The 25,382-nt window shown below is 39.5% G+C and overlaps 1 long non-coding RNA gene across 1 annotated transcript; it reads left to right on the top strand.

The window, feature by feature from the left end:
• Nucleotides 1-7,250: 7,250 nt before the first annotated feature.
• On the top strand, nucleotides 7,251-25,079 carry LOC122821909. The gene is made up of 3 exons (XR_006369081.1): nucleotides 7,251-7,389; nucleotides 9,878-9,982; nucleotides 24,025-25,079. It is a non-coding gene; the product is annotated as an uncharacterized LOC122821909 (long non-coding RNA).
• Nucleotides 25,080-25,382: the final 303 nt, after the last annotated feature.

The following is a 25,382-nucleotide window of genomic DNA, read 5'->3' as shown; positions in this document are numbered from 1 at the left end:
CCCATTCCCAGTTAGCCCACATAAAAAAGGACTAGGGCCTACATATCCATGCCCAGGTCCAACCCATGTACTGTCAGCCCATGTTTATGTGATGTGGGTTCAATGTGGTCAGCCCACATGGGCTTCCTATGTGGGGCCCATGATACTGAAACTATATGGGCCCCACACAGTGTAGCCCATTTCTGTCCCATTCCCAGTTAGCCCACATAAAAAAGGACTAGGGCCTACATATCCATGCCCAGGTCCAACCCATGTACTGTCAGCCCATGTTTATGTGATGTGGGTTCAATGTGGTCAGCCCACATGGGCTTCCTATGTGGGGCCCATGATACTGAAACTATATGGGCCCCACACAGTGTAGCCCATTTCTGTCCCATTCCCAGTTAGCCCAAATAAAAAAGGACTAGGGCCTACATGTCCATGCCCAGGTCTAACCCATGTACGGTCGGCCCATGGTTATGTCATGTGGGTTCAATGTGGTCAGCCCACATGGGCTTCCTATGTGGGGCCCATGATACTGAAACTATATGGGCCCCACACAGTGTAGCCCATTTCTGTCCCATTCCCAGTTAGCCCACATAAAAAAGGACTAGGGCCTACATATCCATGCCCAGGTCCAACCCATGTACGGTCAGCCCATGGTTATGTGATGTGGGTTCAATGTGGTCAGCCCACATGGGCTTCCTATGTGGGGCCCATGATACTGAAACTATATGGGCCCCACAGAGTGTAGCCCATTTCTGTCCCATTCCCAGTTAGCCCACATAAAAAAGGACTAGGGCCTACATATCCATGCCCAGGTCCAACCCATGTACGGTCAGCCCATGCTTATGTGATGTGGGTTCAATGTGGTCAGCCCACATGGGCTTCCTATGTGGGGCCCATGATACTGAAACTATATGGGCCCCACACAGTGTAGCCCATTTCTGTCCCATTCCCAGTTAGCCCACAACAAGGACTAGGGCCTACATGTCCATGCCCAGGTCTAACCCATGTACAGTCGGCCCATGGTTATGTCATGTGGGTTCAATGTGGTCAGCCCACATGGGCTTCCTATGTGGGGCCCATGATACTGAAACTATATGGGCCCCACACAGTGTAGCCCATTTCTGTCCCATTCCCAGTTAGCCCACATAAAAAAGGACTAGGGCCTACATATCCATGCCCAGGTCCAACCCATGTACGGTCAGCCCATGTTTATGTGATGTGGGTTCAATGTGGTCAGCCCACATGGGCTTCCTATGTGGGGCCCATGATACTGAAACTATATGGGCCCCACACAGTGTAGCCCATTTCTGTCCCATTCCCAGTTAGCCCACATAAAAAAGGACTAGGGCCTACATATCCATGCCCAGGTCCAACCCATGTACTGTCAGCCCATGTTTATGTGATGTGGGTTCAATGTGGTCAGCCCACATGGGCTTCCTATGTGGGGCCCATGATACTGAAACTATATGGGCCCCACACAGTGTAGCCCATTTCTGTCCCATTCCCAGTTAGCCCACATAAAAAAGGACTAGGGCCTACATGTCCATGCCCAGGTCCAACCCATGTACGGTCAGCCCATGGTTATGTCATGTGGGTTCAATGTGGTCAGCCCACATGGGCTTCCTATGTGGGGCCCATGATACTGAAACTATATGGGCCCCACAGAGTGTAGCCCATTTCTGTCCCATTCCCAGTTAGCCCACATAAAAAAGGACTAGGGCCTACATATCCATGCCCAGGTCCAACCCATGTACGGTCAGCCCATGCTTATGTCATGTGGGTTCAATGTGGTCAGCCCACATGGGCTTCCTATGTGGGGCCCATGATACTGAAACTATATGGGCCCCACAGAGTGTAGCCCATTTCTGTCCCATTCCCAGTTAGCCCACATAAAAAAGGACTAGGGCCTACATATCCATGCCCAGGTCCAACCCATGTACGGTCAGCCCATGTTTATGTCATGTGGGTTCAATGTGGTCAGCCCACATGGGCTTCCTATGTGGGGCCCATGATACAGAAACCATATGGGCCCCACACAGCGTAGCCCACATCTGTCCTATTCCCAGTTAGCCCACATCACTGCTAAATAGGGCCCATACATTTAGCCCAAATGGGCCAGCCCATATGGGTCCCATGTTAGGTTAACCACATGTGTCTCATGCAGTTTGCCCAGATAAAACCCATGCCCACTCATTACCCATGTACCCCACAACAAACCCAAGTGGGGCCCACTCATGCATGCTGGCTGGGTTAGGCATTGCTTTAATTTTGGACCACGGAGCCTGTTAGAAATGAGCCAAAACTATGTCTCAGCCTCTGAAGTCAGAATTCATTAAAGTGCTTAAAACAGCACTGGATGAACAGGAGCTAATAATGCTGAAAAGTAATCATTGTTGCTTTCTAACCTAACACAGAACAGCAGTGGATAGTGACAGTGAACCCATTCACAAAGGGAACATGGCGACACCTAAAGAGAGAGAGAAAAAATAAATGGGATCATCGCTGCTGTTAATAATCCAGCTTTTTCTTGTTTTTAAATCTGTGAAAGGAAAATACATCCGCCTGCTACTTCATCTCAGGAAAGTGTAAAATTATGGTAACTGGACCACACAGCTTCCTTGCTACATGTTTTCATACATAAACAGCTTGCAGATGTCTAACTACAGCATCCAGCTTTCTGCAGCGGAAAGATCGTACACTTGACCAAATGGCTTTTAATCCCATCACTTAATCGCTACTAATACAGGAAGCATTTCCAAATAAAGGGCTGTTGAACTTGGAGCTCTTTCCATAATCATTAATCTCTTTGCTGGAGTGTTTGAGGTTTCCAGCTTGGTTCCTGTGTCTGGTTTCTTTACGAACAGCAGAGGCTTCAGTTCTTCACTGTGTCCTCTGGCAACCCTCTGCTCCTGCGGCGATGCTGTGGTCGCAGCGGTTCTTCCTACCAAAGAGATACTTATTTTTCACCACCTTTACAAAACATTAGACCATTCTTGTTTCTCATGGCTCATAAAGTAGCTATACACAATGCTGAGTTTGACATGGACATGAAAGTGCGTTTATTTGAATGGAAACTCTATCCCTGTCCTGATAACAATCAGAAGGGCAAAGAGTTCTTTTTCTTCGAAGACGAGACTTTGACCCCGTGTGTGAACCATTTTTCAAACAATCCTATAGGTTCTTAGACAGATGGGTTCCTCGTTTTCAGACAGCGGGTTTTCTCTTGGCGGGGCGCGCTGTGCGAAAAGAACATTTGTCAGAATAGAGGTTTGACAGGTCATGTAGCATTTTCATGCATTTCTTTTACTACGCCTGGTTTTTCCTCGGGGTTGTGTGAGGGTGGAGCTCAAACCATCTGCTGTGTAGGAGGCTTCAGGCTCCAACGGCTCTGGAGGGTTAAATTCACAGTTTTTTAGATTTGAGAGATGACAAAAATGTTTCTGGAACCCAAAGTGTTCTTTCAAAAAAAGATTGTAAGCAAGGAAGGATTGACTTAATAGAGAAAACCAACAAAAAGTACTACTACAGCTGCTTAATGCCATCAAGCAAAAAGTAAATTAATGCAGATATATCCCACTAAACTGAAATAATAAAGTTTATTTATTTTAATATGTCACTTCAAAAGATTAATTTCCTGCATGTCTTGAGTGTTTTTGCTTAAGACATGCATGCAAAATAAAAAAGTAAAATATTTTTACTTTTTTCCTTCAAAGTGCAAAAATCTATTTTAAAAGTTTCAGTTTCTTGTTATTTATTTATTTTTTCAGAAATTCATAATTAACTGTTTCAATTTAGCAGATTTTAATTTTACAAACATCTTCCTCCCAGTAATCCAATTATTTCAAGAGAAGTGAATTGAAGGAAAAGATTAGCAAGGTTGATGCAGTGGTATAAAGTTGCTTTTTATTTCCAGAAATAAAAAGGATAAAAATAAATATATTTCATTTTAGACAATAAAATTTGTGATATATCCAATTTAATCTAGCAGTACTGATACATAAGTATGTAATGGATAACACAAGTCCAGTCACCCTGGAAAATTTGGTCACTAAATACAGGCACAATTTCAAAAACCTCTGAGTAACATGAAGTATGTTAAATTTATAGCATGCCAGCTTTAGGCCTAGTCAAAACAAAGTCCTTATTCCAAAACATGTGGAGCTTGTACATACAGACAACAATGCAATCAGTCGCTATAGTCAGGACTAGTCAACTCAAAAAGCCTTATGTAGTCATAGTAACATCTATATATTATATATATTATAAATAATTCAAATAAACTTGATGAGGTCGTCCTCAGGTTCTCCTTTGAAGTCCAGAAACATGGAAAGTTTAACATCTGCCTCCACAAACCAGAACAACAAAACTCTGCTGCATTTCTGACAGAGATAAAGGTCATTTTAATATGAATTTCTCTTGTTTTTATACGTCTCCAGTTTCCTGAAAACCCCTAATGGATCCTCTGGGACACGGCGAGTTAAATGAAAATCCACGCAGCAATGTTTTCCTTCATTCATGGTAGATTCAGTGGATATTTAGCCCTAATAGATTTCTAAAATAAAGCCACTTCCCCCACTGTTCGACGGCCTCTAAATGTGATTTATGTTTTGCATAAATGCACTTTGAATCGTCATGTATCTATTAACGCCTAAGAACAGTCAAATATTGTTTTGTGCATGTATTACAAAACAATTGCTTTCATTTCCTTAGCATTTATATTTTAGCCCTGTGGCCAAATTGACTTGATTTAAAACAAACAACAGATTTAGCCTAAATGCAAATCTAAGATAATAGAAACACCTGACATTATAGCTGAAATGTTCTTTTGGGCGCCTGTCATTATGAACCTAATATACCTTTTCTATTAGAGAGCGGAAGAACAGGGTCAGAGGGACGCTGTTCTGCACGCCGCCTTGGACCCCTGATAAAGAACAACCTTCAGGGAGGCGGATGTTCGTTATTAGTGGAGCAGGGGGCCATCGGGCGACGACTGAGTAGTTTCCTCCTGAAATGAGGCAGGTCAGGAGGTCAGTTGGTATACTCACCTGTTCAATAAGCAGTTTCCTACGACAGGTTACACAAATGGAGCATTATCCAGATTTATTTTCACAGAGTAGCGGCGACAGAATCCATAACAACTCATCAGGTTTGACTCTATTTTCAGCCCTGATATGGACAGCATGTTCCAGCTCGTTCTTAATACACATATATACACTAAATTACTCATCCATCCACCCAGAGCTTCCTATTTTCCTCATCCCTTCATCTGCTAAAGGTGATTACATTTCAGCAAAAGACATACGGACGGCTTCCTCACACATTAGTGAAAGAATAAGTTGCTCTCAAGAGCTCAGCGAAAGCCAGATGGTAAATTCAAATGATTCTACTTGTGCAATAAATCAAATCACATTTTATTTGTATAGCACAGTTCAGCAGCAAGGCATTTCAAAGTGCTTTACATCAAATCAAACACAGAAACACAATGCAACATAGAATCAACAATCAAAACAGAACATCAAGTCAGATTTCGTCAATAAATTTGTAATTGATTACGTTTCGAATAAAACTCTAAACAAGTGGGTTTTTAGTTGAGATTTAAAGGAAGTCAGTGTTTCAGCTGTTTTACAGTTTTCTGGAAGTTTGTTCCAGATTTGTGGTGCATAGATGCTAAATGCTGCTTCTCCTCAATTGGTTCTGGTTCTGGGGATGCAGAGCAGAACCAGAACCAGAACCTGAGAGGTTCTGGAAGGTTTGATACAACAATTTCACCAATAAGTCAAATCATGAAATTTCATCTCTTCTAATTATTCCATAACCAGCTGTTAGTGGCATTTCCAAAAATGTGTTGACTTTCCTGTCTGCATTACGTTACTTGTGATGCTTAGAGTCGTTTTTACGAAGCTGCGGCTTCTCAGGTCCAGTGACCCGAACTCTTTCACCCAACATCAGTTTTTAGAAGAAAATTTCCCAAATTATTCCTGTCAACACTCCTGCTGACTTCACATTAATCTTATGAAATATCAATGGGTGTATGAATGCAGATGAGCAAATATAATAAATGGATTTAAATTTTTTGAGTTATATTATATTTAGCGGAAAAAATTTATGTAAGAAGGAAAGAACTGGATTGAATGACGGTTTATAGCAAAGTATCATGGAAAAGTTGGGATTGAGGCGTTTTTAATTGATCCTGGAACACACTCTCAAAAACTGCTGGGTTACATATTTCACCAAAAATACTTGTTTTACACTGTTGGGTAGCTTTAACCAAAATGAGTCCAAATAAATGACCTGGTTTGTTGGGTCAGAGAGGAGCCTAAAAGCAACCAGATTATTATTTTGGTACTTTGCATTTTGAAATGACCTGGTTTTACCTCTCAGAGGATCAGAAAAGAAATGGTTAGATGGTAAAATGTTGCTGTATTTTAATGTTAATACCAGTGGGTCATGTTAATTACTTTAGTGAAAAAGTCTGTCCACTTACAATTGTTACAGGCTTTTACCTCAGATTATGCTTCGCGCTTTTACCCACCTGCCCACCTTCTGCCTTCATTTCCACGTCCTCATGATTACCTGAACTTATCCACTTTGGCTCTTTGAAACATTCTCACCTTCACTCAGGTGTTCAGCCTGCAGGAAGAGAATTTCATACTTACCTTCAGCACGGTCGCTCCTGCATTTCCAACCAGCGCTCACCATTTCACTATCCTTCCTGGCACTCAAGATTTACAATCCATCATCATTACAAGACCTCCTCTAATCATTCTGCTGCTCTTTTAGCCCGGACATTTTAATCATTGTACCTGTAAAGATACAATGATTAATATTTATATAACTGATCTTTTAAACGTAAATCACTTGGCACAGTTTCTTGCTTTTGGGTCATCGAAAAAGAGACTGTGGTCCATAAGTACGTTCAGTTATAAAAAAAGTAAGGAGCTAATAGTAGCTTCATTACTGACTTCATAGAAGAAAGAAACCGTTAAATCGACTGGATCAAATCAGAGCACATATACTTGGAGTAGCAGCTCTTTTATCAGTTTTGTATAGGAAAGGGGAAGAGTTTTACAAACCATTTATTAATTTACACTTATATATCTGATTAAGTGGATCATTTGTAAATGTGGTAAGTTGGGGTTTGATCGTTTATCTAATAAGGTGAACTTTGTTTCAGATTGCAACTTTTTGTGGCCAAAAAAGGTGAAGGAATGCGCTGCTCTCTGTGCATGTCTCCTACCGTTCGTGGCTGATGACAGTGATCCAGATACAGGGGTGGCTGGAACGGAGGAGACATGCAACTGCTATTTGGTGCTGAACGTCAGTCCCTGTCGTCAGGAGGGTCGCTCGTCTTTATGGCTGCTGGTTTTCGGATGAATGTGTCTCGGGGGAAGAACAGAGCGGGTAAATGATGCACAGAAATGACTCTTGTGAGATATGACAGAGACTGAATGGAAATACTGCTGGTGCTTATCAGGTACAGCCAGTGGAACATGATTACTACCGACTGGCAGTCTAACAAGGTAATTTAAACACTGCCACCCGGATGCAATCTCATCTCGGTTTTGCCTGAAGGCGGCTTCTAACACAGCTTTAGAGCCTCTGGTGAAATTGCATCAATGAGCCTATTAATCCCACAACAAACCTCCTACATCTATAATTGATTAATTATGCCTGGTAAAATTCACAAAGATCATTCAAACAGCACTGGGAGAAAAACATTAAAACATAAACATCTCTGATTTCTCTTGTTGGCTGCTTATGTTTGAATGGGACACTTCTTCCTAATATCCTTCCAAATTCAAAACAAATCTATCAACAAAGAGTGTGAAGGGGGTTTAAGATGTTTCCAGTTTTCATTACAGGATAATCACTCCCAGCAGCAACCACAAAGTTTCTGCTTTTTGGGACAAAAACAGGCGAAAAGGGAAATCAAATTTAACAAAGATAAAAAACTGAGCACAGGAAATGAGTAATAAATTAAAAACATAAGAACTAATGTAGAACAGAAACAAAGTTGATCTGATAGGAATAACAAAATAAGAAACTGCAATTTTTTTGTAACATAAAGTAAAAAAAAAAAAAAGCAAAAAGCAAAAAGAGGCTTTTAATATTATTGGTCATAAAGGAAATACGTTGGAATCAGTAAACAGTGAACCAGCACAAAACTGCTGCATCCTGATGCTTCCTTTTGATTTCGGACAGATTTTGTAATGGGATTGATTTTCCAATGCCACTTTAAGAAAACCAGTAAATACTCCTCTTAAAAGTCACCTATTCCATCAACATTACATCCATTTGCAGCGAGTGTTAGGCGTACTAAATTTAAGCATTTCACTTGCTCAGTATTTTTTTCTTTTTGCCTTCTACATTACAGATCATTTAATCTTTTTCTATACAACAAATGTATTGCTATTAATTAAACACATCCATCAAAGATATGTTTAATTATTCATTAGCATTTGCAACAGCAGGAAAAAGCCCATCTACTTGCCAATAATCATTCCACTCATTCCCCTGTTGCTATTTTCATCACTGTCTTTAGTTTGCCCCTGTCGGTCACAACAGTAACTGCAGCACGGCTGAAAGATTAATTACACGACAGCCGCACCTCTCTCACCTCTGCTTTCCCCCTCCAAGCCTGTTAGCCTGGTGTTGAATGATAACAAAGTGAAAACTTACATAATAAATGCTGGCGTTGTGCTGAGACTGGCAGTGGGGCATAAACGGGAAAGCAGACCCAGGAAACTAAAGCTGGAGAATTTTTCTTAAACCCCAAAGTGGCGATTTTCACATAATGAAAAGGAGTTTGTGAAACTGGAACGGCTCAACAGCTTGTCTACAGTAAAAATATAAATAAAACAAAAAGGCCACGTTATTTTTTGGCCCTTTAATATTTCAGTGGAATGCCCTTCATAGCAATGTCTGACTTGGCAAAATTATTTGAAATTATTTCACACCAGTTGCAATGTCTGTACAGTTTCTTTAAATAAATTGCCATAAATGTCTTGCGTTTGCTGCTTTAAATAACTAAACAATTTGAAACTGTTTGCAAAGTATGTACATTTTTCTAGTCTTACTTGTTAATTTGCCATGATAAACCACACAAATTTGTTACAATGCTTCAAGATGTTATTGTCTAAGCTTTTAAGATCTAGTTCTGTTAAATTTTAAAATAGACTTAAGGGTAACATTTATTTAAATTTAATTTTAAACAAATACTAAATAAAAAACAACAACTATTATGCAGTGATTTACTCCGCACATCTTGATCTTTGTTCTTTCTCAGCAGCAGACTGGCTGCAGCAGACTGGCCCGGGGCATCTTATTGTGCTAAATTCAGCTCTGGATATAATGCAAAGTGACTAAGAGCTGATCACGGGTGATCTTCAGCTGAGTTCACCATGTGAGACTCAAATACAAGAGACATTTACCCTTGCACTTGCTGAGGAGTTAAATGTGTTGGTGTCAGTTTGCGTGACCAACCGCACCGCCTATAAATTAGCAGCTTTACCATAACGTAGTGGCCAAAAACATTTGGAAAATTGTTAATGACCTCTTGATAGGAGAAATCCATGCAGATAGACTGACTCTTTGGTCAGAAATAATATCACTCCACCAGCCTTAAACGAATGCCTACAGCAACAAGCTCTCCCCCAGCTAGTGGTAGTAACTCTTAACTATTTTAATCCGAAAAGTTACTATGGAAACGGTCAAATACAAAAGCAGAGCGACATACAGCATACAGGTAACCGTAGATCATCCATAATGGCACCCAAGCTAAGCATTAGCAGCAAAAGCTAAGGGATGTGATGCATAACCGCTTTACTAAGCAAACATCCCGTGTCTTTTTCAAGCATTCAGATTGGTAACCAGTCTGTCTACTTACCAGGTGGCCAAGCAGCACCTCCGCCAGCGCAAGCTGTTCACCATTCTTCATATAACATCATCAAAGTCGGTGAAAACAAGGCCCATCATTAGAACAGAGACAAAAACGGTAAGGAAAGAGTTAAAGAAGATGCAAAGTGAACTGTGTTGGTATTTATTTAGTTTGAGAGTTTTTTTCTGCATAAATCGTAACCTAAAGTCTCACCCTCAAATCTTACTGTGACCTTCAGTTAATGCACTGTGTCATCCATCAAATTTTGCATTCAAGTGTATGGAAATCCCCGTAACTTGGTGTGAATTTAAATGCCATTGATAGATATAAAAAACAAAACAAAACAGAAACAGACACAGAACCCTATTTGTTCATGTTTTGGTGCTCATATGGGTTGATCCTTACTATGATGGAAACTGTTTGTGTTAAATTCTCCCATCTCACTCGTTGTGTTTGACCAGCTGCCGTGCATTGTCCCGCTCCACCTTTTCCAATCCACATGTCTTGTCAGCCCAACTATTTTCACTTGTTCTGCAGTGAGGTGTGAACTGCACCATTTCCCGTGCCAGGGCTGGCTTATTAAAATCTGTCTTTCAAAGATAACTGGGTTTTTAAAAATATAACTTCTTGTCTGACACTCATAAGAGTCGAAATGTCATGACTGTGAATCGTTCTTGTGTCAGGTGGAATCAAGGTTAGAAGAAATTAGAAATTTTCTTTCAAAGCAACAAGGTGTCCCTGTCAAACAGAAAACAAGCAATGAAAATGTCAATGTTTTGCACAGTCTTTATGCCTCGTTAAAACATAAAACTAGACATGCACTATTACGATGCATTTTCACGTATTTGCAACACAAACAAAAGTTACTACAAATGCGTTTCTTTCCTTAATGAAACATAATATTGTGTGTAAAATAAAAATACCCTCACATGCAACAACATAGATGATACTCGTTAAAAAAGCAATATCCTTAAAAACACATTTAAAAAAAAGAGTTGCGTCGTTTCTAAGTAAAAAGGGAATACTTAACCATCTGTTAGTAATAACCATTAAAGCAGAAATTCAGCTTAAATAAATGCCATTTCATTTTTGTTCAGAATGGTTTCATTATCACTGTAAGATGAAGATGAATAAAAAGCAACACATAATTTCCCATTATTTCCATCCTGTTCACATAAAGAAGACAGCATCCACATGGAAGCCCACCATTACTGTTCTCCAAAACAAACACCCACATGTGATCATAGCCTCATTGATCTCACACACAAACAATGTTCCTTTATTACAATTATGCCTCACAAAAGTTCTTCCATTCCTGCTACATTAAAATTAACTTACTTGTTTTGCGGAAAATAGGAATCACAATGTTGGAAGAGTAATAACTGCTAATGATACCCACTGATAGGCCATAACAGTTAATGTTCTCACAGGGTTTTAATGTTGCGCTTAGCGAGTTAAACAGCAAGACTCCCTGAAGTCTTTTGGTGAAATGCTGAACATCAGTCTAGTTAGTAGACATGTTGTAGCGTGAAATCCGACAATGTCAAAACATCCCAATACCAAAGTGAAGTCTGTCTTAAAGATTGTTATGTAGCTGTTGATGTAGTTGCTTCATTATTGAGAGCCCAAGATCTAATTTTTACTTTTGATGTTTGATTTTCTCATTTCATTCAAGGAGAAAAGCATTACCCTCCATTTTTAAAATGTTTCCTTTCTCTACCGAAACTTCCTTCCTCAAACGTTGGCAACCCAAATGAAAGAAGCGATTATTTTGTAACAAAAACACAAATGAAACCACAAGAACACTTGTGCACTTTTTAAAGGGACTAAAATATTTAGGCTTTGTCAAAAATATGAGACCATTCCTGATTCAGAGAAATGTTCATGGTTTAAAGCATGCATGATGTGTTAAACATGAGGAGGGAGTGGAAGGACACAGGCAGCCAGTGTAACTGGGTCAACCATGACGGTAGCTAAAGTCAGAAGCAGTCCAATGAGCTCTGCTGTATATGTTGCTATTTTCAGGCACAACAACATCAAACTGATCACAGTCCACATTTTATGTGTAGATTAGCATAAAATGGCTATCATAAAATAGGCCTATAGTGTTCACACGCATCTTTCTCCAAACGTATTAACACAAGTTTGAAGGAGAGGTGAATCAGGTTGGGTAGATTTGTGGAGCAGGACCTCTGCAGCAAACAGAAAGGGGCGGGACGGACCGCTGTCAGTCTCACACCTTATTTGGAAATGGGACTATTGCACTCTATATTATCCACGGCCTCCCGTTTTCATTTAAAAAAAGAAATAAAAGAAAATGTGATAAATATTCATCTTTAGGAAAGAGTTTCACTCTCGGCATGTATTTGAACTTCTCTCTTTCTTTTACTTCAGCGCAGCTCACAATTTTTAACAAATTCCGGAGCTTTCTGTGTACTTCTAAATCTACTCCTTAGCCTCATCTTTTTGGGCTTGCTACTGCCTCTAGTGGCGTGGGGGTGGTAACACAACTAATATAATTACATCACTGAATCAGGTTTGCAGAAAAACTTTAATCATTTTTAATTCTGGCATTACTGGAACCATAATGCCAGAATGAGCGCCCCCTTCATTTCCAGAGTGCAATGGCCCCATTTTCAAATAAGGTATGAGGCTGACAGTGGTCTGTTCCCGCCCCTTTCTGTTTGCTGCAGCCAGGTGTACTTGCTCCTTAAATGTGACATCAACTCTCCTGGGCAGAGAGGCTCATGGGATTAACAATTACACAGCAGTAAGGAGGAAAAAATATTTTTTTCTTTTATTGCAGATATAAAAAGGACCATGCTGTTATTAGTAAATAAAGTTTAAAACCCACTGGATAAGAAAAAAAAACAAAAAAAACAAAACACCTTTTCTCACTGTCCTTCCTCCATGGAAGTAAAAAAATTTAAGACGGCCAAATTCATGAAAAACTTTTACTTTTACTGCAAAGTGCCAAAGTTAAATATTTTTCCATTAGAAAATGTGCTTTCCTAAACTTTTTTAAAAATTCTTCAATGGATAAAATATATTTTGTGAGTTTATTTACTTGTTAGATAACTCTTTTAGTTGCTTATTCTGCAGTGACTAATATACTGGATACTTTTAGGTTTCTCCTTACTTTACCGTTTCAGGAAAGTCTTTTAAAAAATGAACACAACACTGTTTTTGTCAAATCTTAAACAAAACACATTTTGGAAATGTTCTAGTTCCCTGCAGGATTTGCTATCTCAGTGCCGCAAAGCAAAAATACCGGAATGTCACCTGGCTGGAAACAAAAGTGTAGTTTCTAAGCCCTTAGGCTCTTCAGAGATGCTTTTTGTTCAGGCAAGCACATAATGGATGTCTGTGTGCAAAGGCAATAAGTCCAAAGAACTTAGTTTTAAAGGTCTTGAGTTGCTGTAGGACAACGAAGCCAAAAATATTATGTGCTGTTACAGAAATGCCAAAGCTTTGTACTGTTGTTTACCGGAAACAAAATATTACATCAGCAATTCGGAAACAAATCACTCTTTAAAGTTGTGTGTAAAGTTTCAGTGGACAAACACTGAACTTTTAAGTTTGAATAAAAACCACACGTCCAGTTTATACTGTAAAATAGTAACAAATGGCTGTGAGCCCACTGTGTTCGTGCTCTTTGTTGGTTTATTGCCAGAGCATTCTTATCCATGAGGATAACCAGTCGTGTTTAAAGACGTCACAACAACTCACTGGTACTGCCAAGACCTGTGCCAAGTAAATAAGTAGGTGCTTGTTGAGGATGGATGGCGCAATTAACGAGGTCCCTGTGTAAGCAGAGACTTAATGTCCTTCTTACTCAAAGGGCAAAAACCACTAAACCCACTCAGCAGACACTGCACATTTTTTTCCTCCACCAAATATCGTTTCTGTCTGCTTCTTAAATGCTAGTTTTGCTTCTCACCAGTACCATCTCAGTCTCCATGAGAACAACAAAAGAGGGAAAGGAGTGAGTCAGATGTTACTCTATTGAAGGAGCTTTTAATTAACCAGAAATGTGCTGAGCCTGAGTACTGTTGCAAAAGTATCCCAGTGGCTTTAGACTCCCAAATCGATCACTCGAAAAGATGCTGTCATCTTTAATTAATCCACAATCTGTGCCAATCTGTGTCTGACAAAACCTTATTTTAATTTGTATTTAAGCTCTTCTTTGCATGAACACATACACAGTGGGTAAAAGTTAAAGCACCCTGAAAAAGTATTTGTATCTGGTCTAAAATAAAAAAAACTGTTTTTTTTTTTGTGTGTCTCTTGCAGCTCAACAAGAAACTCATTAAGGGACATAATTGTTCATTCTCTTTTGCAGCATAGCCCAAGCTCAGTGATATATGTTGGCAAAGCTGAAGTTTTCTAGTATTTGCAGACTTTTTTCTTTTCCCCTCTCCACCAGGGGGTCTTTTTGTGGGCTCTGGTGTCCCTTATATGACAGTAGGCTGACAGGAAGTGGGGAGAGAGAGAGGCGAAGACATGCGGCAAATGTTGCCGGGCCCGAGAATCGAACCCACGACCGCCGCGTCGAGGACTCAAGACTCCAAATGTGGGTTGCGCTATCCCCTACGCCACCACAGCACGCCCAGCGCCGTGGTGGCGTCTGGTATTTGCAGACTTAAGTAGCATTTCTTCCAGGATTTTTCTCTATTTAGCTCCATCTACTTTTTCTTCAGATCAGACTGGCTTCTTTGTTCAATCGAAACAAAAGCAGTCTCACAGCATGAAGCTGCCACTATCATGTTTCATTGTACTATTGAGTTTAATTTGACCTCTTCTCATATCTTGGTAGATTTTCAGCTGCCTCCTACTCTTCCTATTTTCAGATGAAGGACTGAACAGCAGGCTGCACAGTGGCGCAGTTGGTAGAGCTGTTACCTTGCAGTGAGAAGGTCCTGGGTTCGATTCTTTCTGCATGGAGTTTGCATGTTCTCCCTGTGCATGCGTGGGTTCTCTCCGGGTTCTCTGGCTTCCTCCCACAGTCCAAAAAACATGACTGTCAGGTTAATTGGTCTCTCTAAATCAGGGGTCTCAAACTCCAGTCCTGCAGTTTTTAAATGTGCCACAGGTACAAAACACTGGAATGAAATGGCTTAATTAACTCCACCTTGTGTAGATCAGTTCTCCAGAGCCTTAATTATTCTATTCAGGTGGTGCAGCAGAGGCACATCTAAAAGTTGCAGGACTGCAGCCCTCGAGGCCTGGAGTTTGAGACCCCTGCTCTAAATTCTCCCTAGGTGTGAGTGTGTGTGTGAATGGTTGTATGTCTCTGTGTTGCCCTGCGACAGACTGGCGACCTGTCCAGGGTGAACCCGCCTCTCGCCCGGAACGCAGCTGGAGATCGGCACCAGCAACCCTCCCGACCCCATTAGGGACAAAGGTGAACAGAAAATGGATGGATGGATGGATGGATGGACTGAACAGCACAGTTTGGCTAAAGGGCATTGCAACAGAATGTTTAATGCCACTGGAACAGATCACATCAGTAAAAAGAGGCTCATGTTCACTAAGAAGGTTGCAGAGTTGGTCTTAAGAGCTACATTGCATGGAAGAGAATAAAATCATCATGCAGATGGGATCTGAAGTTGACACTACTGATTTGCTTGTGCATGTTATCGGTTCCTAATTAATTCACATCAGATGCCTCCAAGCTAACATATGGTGTTGACCTCAGAGATGCCGAGCACTGACAGAGTGGGGTCTTTGGTCCGATGTGGCTTTGTGTTTTACTTTATAATCAGCTTCCCAACAGCCCTTGGTTGCATTAGAGATTGGAATAACTGTTTGAGGAGTTAATTGTTTTTTTTTTCAGATGAATAGCTGGGAATGTCACATCTCTCATTGCTGAGTAAAACATTTAAAGCTGTGCTTGCATCAAAAGCAAGGACACTTCTAGGAAACTTGCTCTCCGTACGTAAAGGCTAAATGCACTGGTTTATCTGAGTGGATAATATTTGGAACAGGAAATGGAAAAAACCATGCAGTTTGGTTGTCTGATTGTGTCAATCTGATATTGTTGACTGTATTTTTTTATTATTTTTTTTTACTAAATTCTAGAGTGCAGGTCTTTCTGGTGTCCATCCTGGGTTACCTCATGTATGAATGACACCCAGGGGAGCAGTAAATAGATCATGTTTGAACTGAAACAAAACCAGTGACCTGTAAAGTATTGCAGTTAGGCTTCACCTGCCTGCAGGACTCTTCTGTCCAGGTGGTGGAACTGCCAGCCAGGATTTAGTGCATCCCTGAGACGGAGTACATGCGGCGAGAATTAATGAATGGGAATAAATTCAAGACAGATTAAATTTATGACTTGTGCACAGACAAGCTCCGTTTTGTACTGACAGATAGACACAATCCAAAAGGTAATCATTCACTTGTCAGTTTGCCTGTTTGCATCTCCCACCCAGGGGGTTCGTTGTCTTGTACTGCATCTGTATTCTGTTGCTGGTCCGTTGAGTTAATGAATGCAGAGAGGCTTTGGTAGGCGGCTTTAATCTCCTGGCAGCTTCTGTTCACTGGAGCCGATTCTTCTTCTGAAGAAAGCAGCGGCAGCAGATGGATCACCATGAAGCCAAAAGGGTTGGAGGTGGAGAGCTTTACCAGGTGCAACAAGGCCAGGCGAAAAAGACATGCTAAGTTCTTGTTGAGCTCATCACTTTGGTCATGAAACACTGAGCAGGAAGTTACATCTGGTCCTTCGGGCAAACTGTGCAGGAAGAAGAAGGTCATAGTCTGGTCAGAGAGTTCAATTAGGAAGGTCGCACAGATGTCAAGCTGTCTGCTTCTGGTCCAAAGTCTTATTGATTTCAGAGGTCGGGGAAATCTATTGGAGCCATTTCGGGCTGTTCTTGCTCAGACTGGGGTGTTATCTCATAATGATTTGTCCTTCCATATCTAATACTGAGCTTTTAATGATGTAATCCCATTAACTCCTCACACAGTTCCCAGTCTGTCCCTCCACATGTCAGTATAATAGAGGTTAATGGGTTCTTTTCCCTCACAGTGTCTTATTTCCAAACTATGAGCAAGTTGATTCTTTTATGTAGAATTAAAAGCACAACCAGGTATTTCAAATTGTATATCACTGAAATTTACTGTGATAATTGAAAAAATAAAGTAACATTGCCATTTTACTCATTTATTTTATTAAATTTCTTTTTTAATTTTGCTCACTGCCAATCATTAGAGTAGTATTTCTAACTCCTATAGAGTCTCCTGTAAAATCTTTAAATATTTCTATGAAAACAAAATAGCTATAATAGTAAGATAATGTAACTAATTGATTTCTAGCAGGATATTTCAGCTTTTCTTTATATTTCTCCAACAATGGCTTCAACAAATTGCTATGAATGGGATTGGATTCAGTTTCAAAAACCACCTCTGAGTGGTTTTATTAAAGCAGCAGTGCCTGAAGGGTTGAATTTATTTCCTAATAAATCCTGTGTAGATTTTTCTTTTTGGCTTCTGCAATTTCTCAGAGAAACCACTGATAAATAGTGGCATCTGTTTGGCATCCTAAACCCAACATGATGTTTGCCACAGACCATAATCGCTGAGCTGAATGTAATTCACACCAAAGTATGTTGAAACATCGGATATTTTACCTTTTTGAAATCTGATGAAGGTCGAGGTGGTTTTTGTTTAACTTGAAGTGCTTTGCACCCTAGACGAATTCCTAGTCCATCACACACACTCATCAATGAATGAGTGATCAAGTGTCAAGTGATCAAATGTCGGTTGTGTTTTTAGACAATGCAAGGAAGCCACGTAGCACCGGGGCGAAGACGCCATTTCCATACAGAAAGACCCCAGCATGGGATTTGAACCTTCTGGGCGACTGTGGCTCTATGATATAGTCGTCGTCTTGCAATCGGAAGGTTGTAGGTTTGATGCCAGCTTCCTCCTGCCACATGTTGATGTGCCTCTGGGCAAGGCACTTAACCCCAAATTGCCTACCGGTGTGTGACTGGGTGACTGTGTCTCTAGTGCAGTGTTTCTCAGTTCCAGTCCTCAGGCCCCCCTCCCGTGCATGTTTTAGGTGTTTCCCTTCTGCCACACACCTGGATTGAATCTTTGGGTGATTAACAGGCTCCTGCAGTACTTGGTGGCTGCAGAAGACGTCATGCAATCATTTGAATCAGCTGTTCTGGTGTAGAGGCACATCTAACACATGCAGAGCAGGGGGGGCCTGAGGACTGGAATTGAGAAGCATTGGACTAGTGTAAAGTGCTTTGAGTGGTCAAAACGACTGGAAAATATAAGTTCAGTCCATTTATTTACCACATTCTTGCTGCAGAGCAACTGTGCAGTCATATTGTTTGACAGTTGACCCTAAAATTTAATAAATTGTTAACTTTCTACTACTAAGGCAAAACAGAAAGTCCCTTTTTAACATGAATTAAAAATCCTATTTTGGTTTGGACAACACTGACTTCATAGCCTTTCTGTTCATCTGAAAGCTTTCCTTCACACCTGGAGCCTGTGTTTGAGAAAACATGTCTCCACATTTTTGTGAAATTTTGCTCATTCTTTATTTTTTCAACTGTTCAAGCTGAGTAAGACTGAATGGAAAAGCATCTGTGAACAATTTCTGCCACAGATTCACTATTTGTTTTAAGTCTAGACTTTCACCTGTGCATTTTGGTGGACCTGCTTTGATCCAACCACTAATATGGTGCTATGCTTACAAATGCACACCAGATTGCAGATATATTTATTTTTTGTTGTAAAAATTGTGTGTCATTCTACATTGCTTGTATATTGAATAAAATCCTAATAAACCCACTCGAGTTTGTGAATGTAATTCACAAGGATCAAAGCTTGTGAATATTTTCGCCACACATTGTAAAGTCCTTAAATAATTATCTAGGTAAAACAGAAGTCATATTTATTTGAAAAATGCATTTTTGTTTGTGAGTTTCCACATTTGCCCTTTATTTGAATGTGAAAACTGCAGGCAGGACGTTTCCTTCGATACCAGACATGTCATCTCTTCCCTGGTTTGATCTCACGTTGGATGTCATGTGTTTTTTCGGGGCCGGAGGAGGTTTGGTGGCACTGTTCGATTTTTGCAAACTACTCTCATGAGAACGATGTTTCTGCTTAAAATTTTGCTCTTTCAAATCAACTCAGTATGTACACTTGTGCCAGTGTGGCTCTTCAGTTGGAGTTTTAGAAATGAGACAAAATGGAAGCAGGTTTATATGTTCATCTGTTTGTTGTTGAACAGCCATGCAGAAAACGCAAACGGAGAATGTTTGAAATAAAACAGGCAGCAACAGCTTGGCAGCATGGCTAGTCATGACCATGGTCCTGATTAGCTCATTCTCGCTGTTCTGGCCAGAAACCGGTGAAAGAGATGCTTTAAGGTTTCTAATGCAAGATTAAGATCAGTCTCATTCCTACATGGTCAGATTTTGGAGAGTCTTTGAAACATTTGTCTTTGAAAATAGACAAACATTGTTACTTTTCCTTAGGGGAAATGACAGGAAGCAAGTTTTAGACAGAGCTGTGTAGGAACATCAAGGAGCGACGCCATTAAATCACAAGAATCTTCATTATCAGGTTGAACTTTTCAACTTTTGCTATGTTTCAGTAGCAGCATTTGGGATTTTTCTACCTGTCCACAAACATTTCTACTGTTGTCTTTTAAATTTTTTAAAGCATGTGCTTCAGGTGTTTTCTGAATGGCAGTTTTATTTCCACTTAGCAGCACAGATCCATCTGTCAAAAATAACAAAGAGTAAGCTTCATAAAGCTCCTCAGGCTGATACAAATAAACTTTCTGGTTCTGCAGCTTGTCAGAATTGATTTCCTCTCACTAAAACACATCCACTGTTAGTGCTCTAAGGCATATTACCCATCCCTACCACAGTATCAAATCACCACATTAACATGGATTTGGCTAGCATTTTATTTATTTTACAGATCCATGACCTTTGCTGCTAATTTAGCTCATGTATCAAAGTGAATCATGCTAAAAAAAACACCAATTACCAACGGATTATCAGCTATAATAGTTAACCAATCTACAAAATAATGCAAATCACAGTTGTAATATATTGTCTGTTAAATTATAGCAATATGAAAACAATTGCAGCAACCAATTAGGGTAGATAGAAACTGCCTTTCAGTTAATGCCTGAGGTTTGGAGGTTATTTCACAAGCATTTTAATCCTGATTTCTATAAATGACTCCAAGCTGTCTGTTTGTTCATTATTATTCCTAGAAAAGGGATTTGTGTCCTAGAACAAAGTGCTTCTTGCAATAAAATAAAATCATAAAGAAGAATATATATTTTATTTTTTTACATAATCACTACCTTGCAGCCAAAATGACCCGTCTCAACAACTCTTTAGCTCCTGAAAACTGCATCTGCAGTGATGGCTGTGAACATGACTCTCCAAGGGATGAGAGTTTACATGAACCAGGGTCTCCACCACACTTTACCATTTCAGCTTTAATGTTATGGTTTAACTGGTAGCTTCCCTCTTCACCAACTCCAACTCACCACCAGGTGGCAAACTATTAATGGTGAACTCCTGCGCGATGGAGGAGTTGAGCCCAAGAAAGACTTCATTTCTAACACTAGTCAGCTCTGTTGTCGCAGTTGTTTCGTTGTCATCAACTGAAAATGAATTCATGATTCCAATTTCTATCTCAAATCAACCGAACATGACAGTAATGTTTCCATGTTACTGTATTGTACCAGTTTTGATCCACAAATACTCCTGACTGATAGCAGACTGTTATTAGTTTGTATCAGCTACATCTACCAGGCACATAATTACAAACAAAAAACATACCAGGATATTTCAAAAGCAGTATTTGTATTGGACATCATATGCAATTTCAGTGGTTGGTTATCTGAATTAAAACTAATAAATCTGGTTATTTTCCATTTATTATTTAATTTTTTTTTGTCTAAATTGGTCTTCTAGTGAGGTAGCCATACTTACACACTCTTTAAGTGCAGTCACAGTGTTGTGGGAAGAGTTATGGCTGTAATAAAGGCAGATTTCATCCATGCTATCTAATTATATTCACTGTCAATGAAAATAAAGTCACATTTTTCAGACCTGGTTTAGCATAGGATTCATTTTTGATTTTGAGTAAAATAGTTAATTTGCTGTGTAGAAATTATCCAGTGTTCTGCACACATACCTGCATGCAGTGATATGAGTTCTGTCAGTCATCTAATCGCATGCAACTATTTTTATACACAACTCTACTTTTAATCTGAGAAACGCTTGGTTATCTGACTCCCGATCCATGAGTTTAGCCAGAGCCACGTTAGTCACTCTGCCTTAGTGCTTCTGCTATAAAACACAGCATGTCTGAGAGATTGAATTTGTTCAGCTTATTCTACGTTTTACTGCTACAATCTGATCCCACATTATGTTAATTTAATTTGTCACGCTTGTGATCAGACAGCACCGGGGTGTTGATAGACTATTAGGCCCTGGCGAGGGGCATCTTCAGTTGTGTGTGAGTCCACCGAGTGTTCTTCGTATTACATGGGGATGTTGTGGCTTCGGTAAATTGGCTTTGACCCAGACTGTGTGTACTCAGGGGACTCTGCGTTGCTTCAGGGACAAGATAAGAGGACTTCTCAAATACAGCAAATGAGTTCTTGCAACCGATGCCTGCGCCGATGACGTGAAGGCAAATGATGGAGATTATGCTTTACTCCTCTGCCTTGTGAGGATGAGGGTAATTGATGCTAATTTAGCAGAGCAGAACGCAAGCCTTCAAACCTGAGGATTATGGAATAAATAAACATAAACTGTCCAAAAAATGAGTCATGTACATGCATTTACACTTCTTCAGTTACACTGCTATTGCACATTACTTTTTGTGTGTGATGTGTGAATGCCTAGAAACTCATCTTGGCAAAAAACAAACATCTCAAAAAATGTCTGCCTTATCAAATCTTCAGTTTAACTAAGAGTTTTTCAGAGCATTTACACAAACAACACAAGTTTTGACTAAGTTTTTTAAAGTGTGAGGGGTTATGAATTATCAGGATTTCTGATTCAAGGATTTCTCAAAGATGCATGAATGAATCAGAGCAGAACTCTATGTATGTGTCTGAGAGAATGACATTATAACATGATGGAGAGCTGAGAGATGTTGCTTTTGCATAATACAAACAAAATGTCTGAAGGTGATCAAATTATGATGCAAATCTCCAAGCATTTACTTTAACTCCAAAAGCCAAATGACAATTTGCAAATGCACTCTGAAAAAAAACAACAACTGAATTCTTGTTGATCAGACCAGTTTCATCTGGTCTGATGAAACTGTAATTGAAGAGTTTGGCCACAATCACCATGGTTACATTAGGTGATTGTGGCCAAACTCTTCAGAAGAAGAAAAGAAGGAAACTTATTACTGTGAAGGACAGAGGTGGTAGCATTTTGTTATGTTGCTTTGAGGAAGGTGGTAACTGGTGCACCTCCAAATTAAATAAATTCATGATAAAAAGAAATTACAGGAAAATACTGAAACAGCGGATCAAGGCATGAACCGGGGGAAAAAAACAACAAAAAACAAAAAACAATGGTTGGACACAAAAAGGTTTTTCTACTGACAATATCCAGAGTTATTCCTCCAAATTACAAAGAGGCTTAAGGACAACAAAGTTAAGGTTTTGTTGTGACCATCACAAAGCCCTGATTTCAGTCCAAGAAAAAAATTGTATGCAAAGCTGGAAAGATTAGTTTGAGCATGGAAACTTACAAATCTGACTTAGATGACCCAGTTCTGAGGAATGGGCTTGAATTCAAGCAAACTACTGTAAGAAGCAGAAAGACGGGGGAAAATGTTTTGTCTTTTATACAATATAGGTAGTTTCAAAATGCATCTTTTAAATTAACCATCAATAAAACAAGCAACTGGCTGCAAAATTATCACACCAACAGTGTGTGAGGGAGGAGCCGTCAGGAGGTGGGACGTAGTTGCCGAGCCGACACGTCACGCGCACACAAACAAACACGCACATCCGACGTACTTTTTGGTTTCAGCACAAACTGGCGCGGTTCATCGTGGGTGCACACGCGGTGTTCCTGCTTCAGTTGTCATATTCATCCTAGCTTGTAATTTTCACGACCAAACATTTTCCTGATTTAGATTTTCAAACAACGCTATTTCCGGATTAAACGCGCTGGGATGACGTGATGACGTATTGAGCGTTTTGGTTTTCTATTAAATTAAAGTAGGCTATTGTATTTCTGGTCACAGGTTTGTTATTTTTCAGTCTTATGATTATTTTATCTATTTTGCATAATTTGATAACAGTTTACTTGAGTTGGAAGACACTTTTTAGTTTTTTGTGTGTTTGTTTTTCTTCTTGTGGGCGGAGCCTGTGACTATAAAGAGGTCTCTGCACAGCTGGGAGCCAGTCTGAGTAAACATTATGGCCTGCATGAGAAAAACAGAGCATCCTTAAATATTTTAAAACTCTGTCTGTGTTCTTTAGCAATATTTCTTTGACACTATAAGTATGAAACTCTTCCTCGTAGCACATTTATACTATAAGTGCAAACATTTATCAACTCATGATTTCTGTTTACAGCAGTGTTTCGGTGTAAGTAAGATTGAAAATATTGAAAGTACTTTCTTCAGGAAGCATGTTGCAAAAACACACACAGGTTTTGCTGGGTGAGATCTTACAGGGTGTGATAAGTTTTGAATATTGACCATGAACTGTGAAAATGTATTTAATATTAGACATTTACAAAGCTAAAATTTGAGACAGAAATAATGAGAAGAAAAGACTGGAACAGATAAAACTCTAACTCTGACAGAGAAGTCTTTGTGTTTATGTTAATTATGTCATATCTGACAGTCTCTTATATTTCAGTTCTGAGTTTTGTAGTCACTGAACTGTAAAATGAAAGCCTGTTTTGAAAGGATTTTGTACTATAGGTCTCTGTCTTCGTTCATTTTGCTGATGGGAAACAAACTCAAAGCAATGACACAATCCCTTCCTCAGATATGAAACATGATCGCTGTTTTCACACGAAAAGCACACGTCACTCTTACACACTCACACTTTATTTCAGTGCCTTTTGTCCTTGTGAAATATGTGGATGTTTAATATTCATTCACTATCCGCTGTGTCTCTGCAGCTGTGCCATGATGAAGATGCTGGGAGGCGATGACAGCACGAGAGCCACAAAGGCCTGTCGGAGACAAGAAGGTGGAAAATAACTCACTGGCTTTATGGCTCAATCACATATAATCAGTTTGTCCACATCAGGACACTGCAGGCTCAGCTCCCAGGCCCGAGGGAGAAAAAAATGACCTTTCTCCCCAATACATACATTTGAGCATGTTATATACAGATAAAGGGAGTTTGAGCCACATTTTCTTCTCATTATTCCTCTATTATTAAATAATGTAAACAACTGAAAAAAAGTGTTATTTCAGTTTATATAATGTCCTTGTTTATTTTTTGTCAGATATTTGGCAGGTTATCATTGGAAATGCTTCTTCTGCGCGCTCTTTGTATTTTGAAACCATTATGCAGACCAATGGTAAACCACATTTCATCAGAGTTTGTAATCTCTCTCTCTTACGTTCGTCACAAACGACCAGGCAGGAAGCCGCTTCAGTAGAGGAAACTGGGAGGAAAGTCAGAAAAAACACCACAACAGTTTGGTTCAGTTGTATAAAACTGACAGAGACAAATTAGAGCTTAAAAATTAACTATATAATATTTTCACTGGTTAGGTTACATTCGAGTAAAACACTTAAAGGACAAATATCCCACATGAACAGAAAGCAGATGTGCCTGCTGATATCCATAGATTGATTAATTAAATATAAATTTTCCTCCAAATGTTCCTTCTGCAGGATTTTTATCCATGAAAATTAGCTGCAGTGGTGAGTAATTTTTTTTCTCAGTGCCTGAGCCAAATGAATATTAGATTGTATTTCAGAAATTTACACTCCCTTTCTACTACTTGAAAAACTTGAAATGTTGTGGAAAAAGCTAAACGGTGGACAGACTTTAGGATTAATTGGGGTCTAACAGATGGAGTTCAGACAACTGCAATACTGGAGTATGAATACATTTTATCACCTCTTTTAACCACAACACGGGTATAAATTTAATAATGATAATCACTTACAATGACCACAAAAAAGACCCATGTGTGAAAAACACATTTTTAATTGTACTTTTAATGTTAAAACCACTCATCACTACCATATATGGAAAATATTTTATGTTTAAATTCCTGCTTTGCTGATTTGATGTGCGTATTTGTACTTAAAATAAATATCTTTTTAAAATAAAATTCACCATGACATAATTTTTGTTTGCTTGGTCTTTTCATGCCAAGATATTGCGGTGTTGATTTTATGGGGACACTGAAAACATAGTATAAATATTCACAAAACAAGCTGTGTCTGTTACATCGTCTGACAACAAAACCGCACCGCTTTCAGAGATCTGACACAAATCTATGTTCAGCTGATAAAC

The sequence above is a fragment of the Gambusia affinis genome, linkage group LG19, assembly GCF_019740435.1.
Source record: "Gambusia affinis linkage group LG19, SWU_Gaff_1.0, whole genome shotgun sequence".
NCBI classification, from domain to species: Eukaryota; Metazoa; Chordata; class Actinopteri; order Cyprinodontiformes; family Poeciliidae; genus Gambusia; species Gambusia affinis.
The sequence above is the reverse complement of the archived record's forward strand: the minus strand, read 5'-3'. Positions and strand labels throughout refer to the sequence as shown.